The sequence below is a fragment of the Vipera berus genome, assembly GCF_964194415.1.
Source record: "Vipera berus genome assembly, chromosome: 2".
Lineage (NCBI taxonomy): Eukaryota > Metazoa > Chordata > Lepidosauria > Squamata > Viperidae > Vipera > Vipera berus.
In genome coordinates, this window is record NC_138203.1 from 229,713,954 (window position 1) to 229,729,741 (window position 15,788).

The window sequence follows — 15,788 nt, forward strand, 5'->3', positions numbered from 1 at the left end:
AGCCACATAAAAATGTGCAAGTAGTCCTTGTCACATGACAACCGGAAAAGGAATTTCTGTTGTAAACTGGCAGTCATAAAGCAAGATATCACATGACTGCACTGACTTCTGAGGGCAAGCCTGGCTTTTCCTTCTGTGGTCATTCACTCAGATTTGCAAGTAGTTAAGTGAACATCCACCCGTTCTTGACTTGGTCCCTCTTAGCCTTGCCTGAGCCTCAGTACAATAAAGGACTATATTGTAAGCCACCCAGTTACCCTGTGGTAAGATGGGTGGCCAATACATTTGATAAATAAATAAACAAAATAAATAAAAGCACTGCCTCCAGCTCCCTCCTGACCCCAACTCCCCATCTCTACCTTTTTGGCCATCTTGCATTACTGCCTTGGGCACAGGTCGTTAAGTCCATTTTTTCAGCACCATGATAATTTCAGAAAGGCACTGAACAATTAGTTGTTAAGTCAAGGATTACCTGCATTACTAACAGGGGTCTTCCTAGCTGATTGATTGATTGATTTATGAGTTTTACAGATACATTTTAAACATAAAACCCATCCCTCCCCCACCCCTACCCAATTTCCCCTCCCTCCCCCTCCCCCCCAACTTTCCAGAGCATAATACACGGTATTGACCCTAACAATCTTAAACTATAATATGCTAACTAACTATAATAACACTTTAAATCCTATTGCACTTTAACTCTCCTTAAAAATAACCAAATAATAATAAATCTTATAAATCTAATACTTATTCAAATGCTAAATGAAACTTTTTAGTCCCATATTTATTCTGAATGTAATCAATCCATCTTCTCCATTCCAAGATATATCTTTGTTGTGAATGGTCTTTCAAATATGCTGAAATTTTTGCCATTTCTGCCAGGTTTGAAACTTTTAAAGTCCATTCTTCTATAGTAGGCAAATCCTCCTTCTTCCAATACTGCGCTACCAAAAGTCTTGCTGCCATTATTAAATTCAACATCAATTTAGTTTCTATAGCAGTACAGTCTATAGTAATACCCCGCAAAAATAATTGTGGAGAAAACTTTATCTTTTTCTTAAATATCTTCTGCATATTCCACCAAATTTTAATCCAAAAAGCGAATTAACACGGAATACTTTATCTATCTCCACAAAAAAAATCTTCCGGTTGAATTCCCAAAACAGGCGCCAGAGCATCCACCAACATCTCCTCCAGATTTTCATATGGATTTTCTTTTAAACCTCTTATCCTCAGGGCAAACTCCATGTCTCTATATTGTATTCATCACCAATTTTATCCATTTTATTCTCAACTTCACACATTTTAGCCTCCAGCATCAGATTATTTTGTTTCACTTCTTCCACACGTTCATCCAGACTCTCAATACAACCTGAGAGCCCCTGAAATGCCAACAGAATATCCTCCCGTATTTCCTTATTTTTCTCTTCAATAAGTTCTGCCACCTGCTCAGATATTTTTTCAGACTGAAGGTTTAAGGCATCTTTTAAAGAATCTTGTAAATCTTTTAAAGTCAATACAGGTGCAGCAGCTGCAGAAGATGACATCAAAGATTGAATTCCAGATTGCTGAACAGGCGATGCCCCCGGACTTTTAGAAACGGGAATTCTAGGCGTTTTGGAAGCCATTTTAACACCTAATTAACTTTCGTTACACGCTTTCACTTTTCCGCCCCACTTGCTATTGTAGTTTAACTATTAAATGTCCAAGTCTTATAATCACTTTTAAAAAGCTCCAAAGTTTAACAAAATCTTTTAAAGTTTTGAGAATCCACTTTGCATATTCCTCAATATCCAAACAATCACTTTCACTTTGAGAAAAAAAACACCAGCCACTTTCAATTCTTGTTACAAAAATAATCACTCAGGTGCCATCTTCCCCTTCTAAAACGATTGTTGAAACAGGAAAAAAGTTGAAATTCCAGAGTTAAAGTCTTATACTTGCTATTTATACAGCTCCCGCATCCGCTCTGCCTGCTTCAGTTACTCAAGATAACAATCAAATCCAGCAGGAGTGGATTCAGCGTCTTGTTCTGCTTATAGCAGAGAAGTCCTCCCGATCCGAGTAACTCCGGGCTTCGGGGGAGCTCCCACCCTTCAAGCCCCAGAATAAATATTCTAGGGCTCTAGGGGAGCTCTACCCCTACCCAGAGCGCTCCCCTTCCCCTCTTCGCCTGAGGGGAAGGGTTTTCAAGCCGCAGAACAGCTGATCGTCGCTGTTCTGCGGCTTTAACGAGATCAAGGGGCTGGCGGTCGATCCCAACCGTCCGTGCTGCTGAAGAGCCACCCGGAAGTCCCTAGCTGATTTATTAAGACTTCCTTGTACTATAGTACAATGCCATAGAATTTTTAAAGTCTCTGAACTTATGAGAGTGAATTTTTCCTCTTATCTTCATGTTTACATTTTAACAAATTATAATTTCCCAATGCCTCTCATAAAAATGCTATTTTCCTACTGCTTCTGAAAGTTCTGGATACTAAACAATTGGATCCTATGCATGTTTCCTACAAAACAACTGTCTCGCTTTCTTTAACAAGCATGTAATTACAGGTAAGTAATTTTTTTAAAATAGTTTCAAGTGAATATAAGGCAAATCAAAGGAAATCTAATTCTACAGTTCCTGCATATATATGACCAAAGATTTTAGTACATATTCCTAAATTCTATTATTTCATTTCAAACAAAATTTTAACAGATTTTAGCAACTAGAATATGCATATTTGTTCAGGAAATATATTAACTACCTAATGAAAACCTGAATTTAAAATTGAGAAAGACACACTATTTGTAAATGTAAAAATTTAAATATCAAAATTCATAAAATGGTCAACACTTTCAGAGACAACGGAATACTAATTCTTACAGGTATACACATGCATACATATGTCCAATTTAATAATTTTGACCAAAAGAGTTATTCTTACTTCGATAATCTACAAATGTAAACCTTACAGCAAATTATGTTAATCGCTGCTGATAAAATATGTAAATCAGAATGAAATTTAGTATAGAAAAGTGTTTCATATTTAAGAATATATTAAATAAATATATTCCCTACATTTCTGATTTTAACACACTGCACATTTTGTAAAATTTCATTGGACTACGCATAATTTTTATTATTCAAAAACATGAAAAAATAGAACCATAAGGATGCATTCCTACACAATTAGTGGTAGAGTAAAATGTTTCACTGAACTTTGTGAGCAGATATGTAGGATTGTACAGGCTGTCCTTGACTTACAAGAGTTCCGTTTAGTGACCGTTCAAAGTTACAATGGAATTGAAAAAAGTGATTTGACTGTTTTTCAGAGTTATGATCTTTGCAGCATCCCCATGACCAAATTCAACTGGTTCATATTTATGATCCTTGCTGTGTCCCAAGGTCATGTGATCACTATTTGCAAACTTTTGACAAGCAAAGTCAGTGGGAAAGCCAGATTCACTTAACAACTGGGTTACTAACTTATCAACTGCAATGATTCACTTAACAATTGTGTCAAGAATGGTTGTAAAATGGGACAAAATTCACTTAACAAATGTCTCACTTAAACAGAAATTTTGGGCTCAGTTGTGGTCATAAGTCAAGGACTACCTGTATTATAAGTTTTTAAAAAAATCAAACCATAGATTACTATGTGCCAGAATAAGTAAGGACACACACAAACACACACATTCATCTGATAATCCCAAACTTGCATTTATTGCTGTTTTCTCACAGCTGGTTATTATTTTACCTAATAATAAATAATCCTATTTGTATGTTAATAACAGCCATCTGTAGTAATGGCTGCAAAAATCTGGGGAAGAGAGAGAAATGTGATTCACAATTTTAACCTAGCAACTCCCAATACTTTTTTTTTATTGAAAAGTTTTAAAATACATTTTATCTTTAACAATCCCCCCCTCCCCCTCCCCAACCTATCCCTCCCTACCCCTCCCCCCCTATACTTATCTGATAATTTTATTAAACTGTGGGGAATTGATCAGAAAAAGCAAACCCATCATAATTAGATTCTGCAAATGATGTAAGTTATGTGTGTAAATATAATTGATATTTTGCATCCAAACTGTCTTTTAGGAAAGTTGTCCATCAACCAAATTTTTTGGGAGTTATTGTAAAATAAAGGTAATGCATCTAAACTTTTTTTAAAATTTCAGGTATAAAAACAGCGGAGATATACCGTAAAACATCATTACTAGAGGACTCTCCACTGAATGACATGTGGTGGGTGATGACTAAGGAGACAGAATTCTTAAAGGCACCTAGATAATCATTATTTGAATGACAGGCAAGGGCCATTCTAGTGTTCCAGGCCTGAAATAAATATAGTTATTGTTTTCTATAGCTGTTAGTATTACATTTTTGGTGCAGTGTTTTTTATTTTGCTAAACTGTTCAAAAGAAAATTGCCAAGTGACCAATACATTTATAATTAAATAAAAAGAGGAAAGCTTCTTGTTTTCCAAGGTACAGCTTTAACGTCTGATTATTTCTGTTGCCTGACATCATAAATTCTATAGGCTTTTTTTCCTAGAAAACATTTTACCTAATTTCAAAACAAGCATATTAAATTTAGGACTGCAATGAAATCTTTTTGTAGACATTTCAAGCATTGTATTTCTGCACCAAATCAGATTTTAAGACACAGAAAATTGAAAAGGGAGTTTTACCCAGTATGACATTTGTAAAAAATATTTTAAAAATCAAGACACAGCAATATTACTTTTACATTCAAGTTGTTTTAATGTAAGTTTTAATAACCCTATTAATGGCTTAACCCCAGTCACTAGAAGCCAGACCAAATGAAAACATCTTACAAGGCTTCCGAAAGGTCCATGAACTTAGCAAGTCTCCAAGGGAAGAAAGTTCCGTAACTGGTTGAGCAGCCACCAAGAATGCCTCTCTCTGCATCTCTGTCATATGGATTCTGTACAGAGACGTACAGTGAGGGGAGGGGAGCTTAAGTTAACAGTATAGATTGTTACATGGCATCGAAAAGGAGGCAGATTTCATAATGGATCCAATGCAACGGAGAGTTCTAAATAAAAAGCTTATACTCTGGAATTAAGGTAAGAACTTGACAGTCATTATTCTAATTAGAATAACGTGCTTCAAGCAATTTACACCCATTAGAACATGGACTGCTGCCTTCTGTACCAGCTGAACAAGTTCAGCAACAGTCTTATATGGTTGCTCATAGTCCAGTGATACATTCTTTCAAGGGAAAAGGTCTACACTTTCAATTTTTTATTTCAGTCCTAAAAATTTATGTCTTGTACAAGTGCTACTTTAGTTATATAAAACCACAAGAGGGCACTCTTGAAACCAATGGGAATGAATGAATGAATGAATGATTTTTTTATTTATTTTTATTTTTATTCCATTTATATCCCGCCCTTCTCCGAAGACTCAGGGCGGCTTACAAACTTAGATGAAGTCATTTTCAATCTAGTGTTAAAATGCAATACAAAGTTGTTTCTCCCTTTGAGAAGTTGCAAATAAAAAGAACATGAAACTACAGTATCTGCAAATGAAGATGATTCTCAAATAGATTAGAGATACTAGATTTTATCATTCCTCACATACCATATATTTTATCAGCAGCATTTACTTTACATGACTTCACTTCAACACCTGCAGAAAATTCTGTTTCCAGAATTACTATAATTTTGGCAATATATACATTATATGCTATGTAGGTCTGTCTAATAACTGGGCTGAATTGTCAATCTTGATCCTGTTTACTATATGTTCACCTGAAAACAGTACAGAAGAAGCGTATTCAAGGACCCTTTCTTGTGTTAATTTCCACATAATCTAGGATTCTGAAACAAATTCCAGCTAACATATGACCAAACCCCATCATAATTTTTTTTTGTGCAGATATCCATGTAATTTCATAAAATTACAGTTGCCTGACTGCTTTGCTCAATCATTATGTGATGTCTCGTTCATGAAATTATTGCATGGACAGTGGCTAAAATAGCATGAATACGTGAAGCACTTATTGAAATTTTTAAAAGTATTTGGAGAATTTACTCTATCAAGGCACAAAGATAAAATATCTGTTGTGAACTCCACGTAGGTGTCAGGAAGGGCATCCAACCACTAAATGCTCAGCTCCATTCAGACACCCAGATTCCACCCTGATACAGGGTCATAAAAAGAAAAAAAATGGAGAACTTACTTTTAAAAAGCTCATATAAATGTCACAAACAGTCTCTTTTTCAGAGGGATTTATGGAAATATGACTAATTTTAATAAGACTGTTTAGCAATGGCATTCTTAATTTTAGTAATTTGGTGTTAACAATTATTTTAATTATCTGGGGGTAACAAAGAAAATGGGGCATAATAATTGTTAAAATTTATTTAAAATACATAATAAATATAATTGTAGATGCTATTTTAAGTTTTGATAGAAAATTCTGCAACATTATGCATTAGAAATATATATTTTTTACAAATAAAATATTTACAAAAATTTACAAATACAATATTCACCAATGCTACATTGTTTCTACACCAATGACCTCCAGATATTTAGATTAAAACTTCCAATATCTGTAGCCATAATGGTCCAGGAAGGAATAGCCATTGCTAATTTGAAAAAAATAATAGTTGACTAGACAGATACAAGAGTACAGCTAGTCCTTGATTTACGACTATTTAACAACATTTGAAATTATAATGGTCTTGGAAAGTGACTTATGACCTTTCCTTGAAGTTATGATTGTTGTACCACCCCCATGGTCAGGTGGTTGCAATTTTGTAATTTGGTTGCCATTCACATTTACAATGGTTGGAGGATCTTGCAGTCAGGCAATGATAATCTGCAATCTTCCCAGCTGGCTTCCAACAAGCAAAGTCAGTACAGGAAGATTTGCTTAATGACTATATAGTTCGTTTAATGTCAGGCCCAAGGCCAAAAAGAATACAGCAAAATCCAGTTGAGTCTAGCCTTTTATTTGCTTATACCAGGCATGTCAAACTGCCGGCCTGCAGGCTGGATGCGTCACGCCGAAACTGCGCCCACCTCATTGCCGGCAATGGGGAAAAAGTTGCGATACATTGTGCGACGTCACGTGATCTTGCAAGTTTGACATGCCTGTCTTATACCTAATGGGCAGAATATTGCCAAACTAAAGCTATAACCTTCAAATCTACTATAAATATCCTGAGAGATTCTAGGGCAGGGGTCCCCAACCTTTGGGGCACCAGAAACCGGTTACATGGTGAGAGGTTTTTCCGCAGACAGAAGGCGTGGTTTTGTGTGCTGCCTGCATCCCGCAGATGGGGCTTTGCTTGTTTGTGCAGCCCAGTCCATGGACCGGAGGCTGGGGACCCCTGTTCTAGGGTATGGCTGCCTTGAAGCTCTTACTCCATCTATTTTGGTATTGCACAGTCTCCTTAATCTGGACCTCTTGAGAAAATTTTGTGTTGCACAAACTCCTATCTACTGATTGTCCAGGCACACATACTATCACATTTAACAACTATGAGATTTAATGACCATGGTAAAATTGGTAATAAGATTGGATCTGCTCACGTGATAACTTGTTTTGTGACTGCACTGACATATAACAGAAATTCCAGTCCTATTGTAGTCATAAATCAAGGAATACCTGTATTTTGCTTATTTGTTTGATACCTGATAAAAATATTACAAAATATATTTAAATAATAATTTAAATTTAATTTTAATTTAATTTAATTTAATAATATTTATATACCGCCCTTCTCCCTGAGGACTCAGGGCGGTTCACAGGGCAAAAGTCAAATACAAAGTACAAACATTAAAAAAAAGATTAAATAATTGCCCAGGTTAAAACAATTAATACAATAATAAAACCCCAAAAATAAAATTAAAAATACCAAAAAATAAAAACCCCACCAATCCCCATCAGGCTAGGCCGGCTTGTACAAACAAAAACGTCTTGAGATCGCGACGAAAGGAGCGAAGATCGGGCGCCATCCGGAGCTCTACCGGCAACTGATTCCACAGCTCCGGAGCGCCCACAGAGAAGGATCTCCCCCTGGGCGCCACCAATCGACATTCTCTGATCGGTGGCACCCTGAGGAGGCCCTCTCTGTGGGAACGCACAGGGCGCAGGGAGCTTGATGCCGGCAGCAGATGTTCCCTAAGGTACTCCGGCCCCATGCCATGAAGGGCTTTGAACACCATTACCAGTACCTTGAATCTCACCCGGAAGGCAACTGGCAACCAATGCAGCTCACGAAGCAAAGGTGTAACGTGGGAGTATCGGGAGACTCCCAGCACAACTCTCGCGGCTGCATTCTGTACCAGTTGGAGCTTCCGGGTGGTCCTCAAGGGCAGCCCCATGTAGAGAGCGTTGCAGTAGTCCAGACGAGAGGCCACGAGCGCATGAGTGACCGTGCATAAATCATCCCGGCTAAGATAGGGCCGCAACTGGCGCACCAGGCGAACCTGGGCGAAAGCCCCCCTAGTCACAGCTCCTATATGGTCTTCCAAGGTGAGCCGTGAATCTAGGAGGACTCCCAAGTTGCGAGCCCTATCTACGGGGGGTAATAGTTCACCCCCCATAGCAAGAGATGGAATGTCCGAATAGACCCGGGATGAAGGTATGCAAAGCCACTCAGTCTTGTCGGGGTTGAGTTGAAGTCTGTTCCTCCCCATCCAGACCCGAACCGCCTCCAGGCAACGGGACATCACGTCGAGGGCATCACTGGGGTGGCTTGGGGTCGAAAAGAAAAGTTGGGTATCATCCGTGTACTGATGATACCCAACTCCAAAACCACGAATGATCTCACCCAGCGGTTTCATGTAGATGTTGAACAGGAGAGGCGAGAGGACCGACCCCTGAGGGACTCCACAAACGAGAGACCTCGCGGTTGACCTCTGCCCTCCTGCCAACACCGACTGCGAACGTCCCTGGAGATAGGAGGAGAACCACTGTAAAACTGTGCCTCCCACTCCCAGTCCCCTGAGACACCGCAGCAAGATACCATGGTCGATGGTATCGAAAGCCGCCGAGAGGTCTAATAGGACTAGAACAGAGGAATATCCCCTGTCCCGAGCCCTCCAGAGATCATTCACCAGCGCGACCAATGCCGTCTCCGTGCTGTGCCCGGGCCTGAAACCCGATTGGTACGGGTCTAGATAATCCGCTTCATCCAGGACCAGAGGGAGCTGATGCGCCACCACACTCTCAACAACCTTCGCAAGAAAGCGAAGGTTGGAGACAGGACGAAAGTTGTTCAATACAGCTGGGTCCAAGGCAGGCTTCTTGAGGAGAGGCCTCACCACCGCCTCTTTCAAGACGGCGGGGAAGCTACCCTCACCCAAAGAAGCCGATATAACTGCCTGGAACCAGCTGCGTGTCCTCTCCCGGGCTGCATAGACCAGCCAGGAAGGGCACGGGTCCAGTAAACATGTGGTGGTGCTCAGCCTCCCCATGATCCTGTCCACTTCCTCCAGAGTCACAGAATCAAACTCATCCCAGGTAGTATCGACAAGACCGCCCGTGTCCTGATCGCCAGACTCTGCCCAGTCAGAGTCCAGACCGGTCCGAATCCGAGCGATTTTGTCCGACAGATGCTGGTTAAACTCCTCGGCACGACCCTGCAAGGGATCCTCCCTCACCTCCTGATTTAGGAGGGAGCAAGTCACCCTGAACAGGGCGGCCGGGCGATTATCTGCGGACGCGATAAGGGTGGCGAAGTGGTTAGACCTCGCCTCCCTTATCGCAGCGAGATAAGACCTAATGTGGGCTCTTAGTCGCAATCGGTCGGACTCGGATCGGCTGGATCTCCAACCGCTCTCTAGGCCCCGTCTCCGACGCTTCATCTCCCGGAGCTCCGCAGAAAACCATGGAGCTCGACGGGATCTGCACCGGGTCAGGGGCCGCAGGGGTACAACTCGGTCAAGAGCCTCAGTGGCCGTCCTTTCCCAGGCTTCCACTAAGGCATCTGCCGAGCTGTGAGCAAGGGAGGCAGGTGGGGACCCCAGCGCCGCCTGGAACCTATGGGGATCCATTAAGCGTCTGGGGCGGTACCATTTAATTGGTTCCATACACCCACGGCGGGGGGTGGCAAAACGGAAGACCAGGCGCAGGAGATGATGATCGGTCCATGACAGGGGCATAATAATTGGAGAGCCCCCACCAAGATCATCTAACCACCGTCCAGATAAGAAAACTAAGTCAAGGGTGTGGCCTCCCTCATGAGTCGGTCCCAAAATTACTTGCGTCAGGTCCATGGCCGTCATGGAAGCCATGAACTCCCGAGCCAACTCAGATGATCCTCCCAGCGATGGTAGATTGAAGTCCCCCAAAACTATAAGTTTCGGGAACTCAATCACCAGCCCAGAGAGGACATCGAGCAGCTCAGGCAGGGCTGCTGCTGCGTGACTAGGCGAAAGGTACACCAGCAGCAAGCCCAACTGCGCACCAGGGCCGCATCTCAGAAAGAGAGACTCACACCCGACTATCTGGGGAACGGTGGCCTCCCGCGGACATAAGGTCTCCCTCATAACAACAGCCACACCCCCACCCCTACCCTGAGCCCGAGGCCGGTGCAGCACCCGAAAACCTGGTGGGCAAAGGTCAACCAGAGGAATCCCGCCCTCTGGGCCCAACCAAGTCTCCGTGATGCAAGCCAGGTCCGCCTGCTCACCCTCGACCAAATCACGGACGAGAGGAGCCTTATTAGAGACAGACCTGGCATTCAAATACACCAGCCGGAGCTCAGGAGGCTGCACACCCTCACTCCCGGGACCTTGGGAGAGAGCCAGAGGGTCGGAGTGCCCCACCGCTTGTAACCAGCGGAGAGGCCTTCCCTGAGATCGATACGGCCCTCTGCTCCTACATCTGCTGCCATTCCCTGACGTCGTGGGGATAGGTCGCCCCACGACCAGCCCTGGAGCCCCGGAGGTAACCGACCCCCGCTCCTCCCCCCTGCGATCTGCATCGGCCCTAGCCAGAACAGAGGTTGTTGGATCGCCCCCCTTATCCAAACAACCAAAAGAACCCTCCCGCCTCCCTAACCCCCTAAAAAATTTAGACAGAAAAATAATCAGGGGCCTCTTATTAGGTCTACGTCGGAGGCCCCTACCCGTGCCCAGCCAACTCTCAGGGTCCCAATAAATGGGCCCTTCCTTGAGGTTATAATCGGCTAGAGAGGCGGGTCGCACCCAGGAAGGGGGAGCACCCCTGAGGGCGAACAAGTCCGTGGAAGAATATTTAAAGGAAGGCATAAAAAGCAGTCCGGGTCGCAGGCAGTCCATAGATAATAGTCCATGAGGAGGATCTGTTCAGAGGATAGATAGGTGTCCCAGACCTCCGTCCAGCCGCTGCCACTCAGCTGGATAAACCCCCCGGACAGGCCTACCACCGTCCTCTCACGACAGCCGCAGAGCCAATTCTCAGGGGGATGGTAGTCTGGAACAACCGCTCTGGGTATAGCATGCCCCATAGAGCTCTCACCTCTAGGGGCAGCAGATGTAAGTTCAAGCCATCCTCTCACGATGGCTAATACCCAGAGTTCTCTGAATCCTTTGGGGGTATAGTGTGAAGGGCAATGCACAGTCAATTGTAAAGGCAGCAATAAAACCAGATAACAAACCATCATAATCAAGTCTGCTAACCGCCAAGTCCCCCCATTGTTCCGCCATTCCCAGAGGTAGTAATTGACCACCACTCCATGGGCCCTCAGTTCATAATTATTAGGGCCTTCCAGACTGTGGATTTTAATTATTCCAACTAGTCAGATATGCTTCAGAAATGAAATTTTTTTTCAGTTCTAACCCTGATTCATTGCCTCAAAAATGTACAAAAGTTATGAAAATAACTCCATCTTTGTAAAAAGAAATATCAACACTTATTGTGTTGGAAATCAGAATGTAAAATAAAGTAAATTAAAATGACCTTTAAAACATCTATAATTCTAGTGTGAGAGAAGGGGGGGGGGAGGGAGAGAGAAACCTAGGAGCAAAATCTTACCTGAAAAGCAAAGGGAACATTAGAATCCATTTAGAAAGCTGAGTGGCAAGGCAACCGCTATTCACACTTAAGAAAAGAATTCTCCATAGAAAATAGCCTACTGTAAGATTGCATTTTAAACAGCTTAGTGTGGCTATAAAACTGTTCAGTTGCTCCAGCACAAAGTTAATGCCCAGAGGGGGGGAAAATCCCTGTTAGTAATTATAGTTGCCAACATATGGTAATCAGAATCTTGCATTATGCAAGGAGAAAGAACCCCAAATTACCTACTAGTGGTTATATTCAGCAACAAGCAATGATCACTATTTTATACATTCAAGACTTAAAACCTGCATTTGAGTAGTCATGCCTTCACATGTTGAAAGTTGCTATATAAGAATGTGATGAGTCACACAGCAATTTTTAAAGAAAACAGCAACTTTCTCTGCTTCCATCTTCGCCATGTTAGAAAAATAGATAAAGATTTATGACCAATTTAATCCAGGAAGTTACATTAATAAGAAATTGGTTTTCCTTAAGAAAGCAATTCTACTTCCCATTTTCCAACTGCATATATTACAATAATATGTTTATTTATTTGCAAAATTTATTAGCCACCCAATCTTACTATAAGGTAACTTTGGACAGTTTACAATATTGAAAATTAAAACTGTACAAAACCTAATTGTATAAATACTATAAAAAACCTGATAATTAACCTAATTAAAAGACAGATTAACCTAGTTAAAAGAATCATGAGAAGACAGGGTGGAATGCTGTTAATCTATCAACCACCTTGCTCCACTGAAGCTGCAAGTCAACTGGCAGAGCCAGGTCTTCACGCTCCTGAAGAAGTCAAAGGATTGGAGCCAATCTCTGGGGGGGGGGGAAATGTTCCAAAGGGCCAGCACAATGGCAGAGAAAGGACTTCTCCTGGACCCCACCAGTTGGAATACCCTGGCCAATGGGGCCTGCAGCATTCCTCCTCTGCTGGCATAGGTGAGGCGGGCCAATCCCAGTGGGATGAGATGGTCCTTCAAGTACTCTGGACCCATGCATGAAGTGCTTTAAAGTTGATTACCAACACCCTGAACTGCAGCTGGAAGCGAACCAATTAAAATTAAAATTTAAAATTGTAAATGCAGCCTTTTAAAAGTCCAGATGGTGGCTTTTGGTTTGCACGCGCAGCGTTTCCGGACGTGCAGGAACAGCCTGCTTCCTGCTGTCCGTTTCTTTCTTGTTTGGAGGACCCTGAAAAGGGTCAAAAATCGCCCTGGAGGGGTGATTACCAAGAGGAGGACTTTCCTGCGATCGTGGAAGGGCGGCAGCCCTCCGCTGGAATCCAGGATCATCTCCTTTGGCCTGAAGAAGAGACCGGCCATAAAGATGGCCGATCAGTAAGCCGCTCCCTGCCCAAAGCCAAAGCACTACCTAGCACTAAGAAGCAATCTGGAGGACCTGGGTGAGCTTGTACCTTTCTTCTTCCCTAACCATCTTCCTGTGGGACTTTCCTGAAAATCTCCTTCCCCATTTTTTGAGAAAACGGCAAATATTCACTTTGGGAACAAATCTTAAAGCCTCAAAACTACAAAAGAACTTTAATTAATTCAGCAAAGAAATTAAGTTATTTCATCTGTATTTACTAAAAAGCTTCTGTTTGTTGCTGGGAATCCACTACCCTATCCTTTCTCTAAGCTGTGAATTAAGGAAAAAAATTGGACTAATCCTACAAAAGTTCTATATTAATTTGGAAAAAGAAAATTCTTACATTGCATGTTATATGTTACTGATGACATCTTGTGGCGAAACCTGGTACAGCAAGTAAATTTCCTTTTTTTGTTGCGAGAGCTCACTGAATAACAGAGCTGTCCTTGACACTAAGATAAGGGTGGGAACACCTGGCACTGAATACATCTCTTCAGGAGGTAGAAAATCTATGACTATTATTAAAACAGCCTCCATGGAAGATTTAACTGCAAACAACAACAAAATGGATGAATACATCCCACCACTTGATTATAAACTGATACTGGACACGATATTGGCAATGACAGAGGAAATTAAAGCCAAACTGCAAGAAAATCTGACAACTTAAAGCCACCAAATCAAATTTTGACTTTAAATGAGGAAAAGATAACCCAAAATCAAATAGAAGAAGTGGAAACTAACACTAAAATAGGAGATTTCAAAGAACAACAAAAGCTACCTACAGAAGACCTTTAAGTTCAAACTTTAATGGCAACTAAAAAACTTGCAACCCAAAAATCAGCAGCACCTGAAGAAAACAACACCAAGACTGAAGACACTAAAGGCCTTCAAATACAATATATTGAGAATTCAATTAATCAAAGGACAATCATAATACCAGCTACCACTTTCTACCTAACCCAGATAGCATTGGAAGAACAAAAAGATCTGACTGACTTAATTATATTATATCAACCATCAAAAATTGAATTATCGAAGCAAAAATACAATGGTTACAAAGGGGACATCTTCCTTGCAAAACTGACATTTGGATATGCTCCCTGGATTCAAGTAAGGGGTATAGGAAGAAAGAAAGATACATTTGAGATTTTAAAGATGCCAAAAGGGAAGCATGATTGGCACAAAAGGAAGGCAAGAGTTAGATTTTTAAAAAAACACCTGAACTTGTTTCGCTTTTGGGATTCCTAAAGATAGACTATAAAATTATCTTTTTTATGGATTAAGGGGAATCCCTAAAAAATATAACTGATTTTACATTTAGCTTTTAGATCTGTAAAGGAAAACAAATGTAAGCTTTTAGACTATAACTCCGAACTATATTTTAGAACCTGGAATGACATATCAAAAGATAGTATTTTAATAACTGATGTACGGTTAAGATGACTTATAGAATATTTAGTGGTTACTTTTGAACCATAAAAGGGATGCGGTGGCTCAGTGGGTTAGCACACTTGAGCTTGTTGATCAGAAGGTCGGCAGTTTGGCAGGTCAAATCCCGAGTGACGCGTAGCAGAGTGAGCGCCTGTTACTCGTCCCAGCTTCTGCCAACCTAGTTCAAAAGCACGTAAAAATGCAAGTAGAAAAATAGGGACCACTACGGTGGGAAGGTAACAGCGTTCCGTGCGCCTTTGGTGTCTAGTTATGCCGGCCACATGACCACGGAGACGTCCTCGGACAAGCGCTGGCTCTTCGGCTTTGAAACGGAGATGAGCACCAGCCCCTAAAGTCGGAAATGACTAGCACACATGTGCGGGGGAACCTTTACCTTTGAACCATAGTATAGAATTTAGAATTTTATATATAAAAGATAGTATTTTAATAATTGTTTAATGGTTAAGGCAAAAAACATTCTTCTAATAACTGGTGATTTGTTAAGATGAAAATTAGACTTTAATGGTAAAACATAAGAATGCTTTGTAATGAACAATGTAAGTTTTGTAGACAAAAGAATTATTCTTTATTGAAATAGGGAATTGCGGGTCACCCAAAAATCAAGCCTTTTCCTATATACTATAGGCCATTCCAGAATATTCTATTGCAATTAGATTAAATTTAAAAACAGGATATTGATATGTATTACTGAAAATATATTTTAAGTTTTGTTGATTGACTAGGTTACAACTAGAAATGTACTAACTTGCCTATTTTGACTATGTAATAACTAAGGGAAGTAGAGAGGGCATCTCTGTTGATGTAACCTGAACTATTTACAACTGGTTATTTCTTATTTTAACTACCCAACCACCATATTGTTTCACAAATACATGTATATGTAAATATTAAAAAATCAATAAAACTTGTTTAAAAAAAAGTCCAGATGGCAAAATTTTAGAATCTT

General features: G+C 41.1%; 1 protein-coding gene across 1 annotated transcript in view; it reads right to left on the reverse strand.

Annotated features, from left to right (window-relative positions):
* Positions 1 to 15,788, reverse strand: part of FAM120A (family with sequence similarity 120 member A) — a 78,810-nt gene that overhangs the window by 37,418 nt on the left and 25,604 nt on the right. The window lies entirely within an intron of this gene.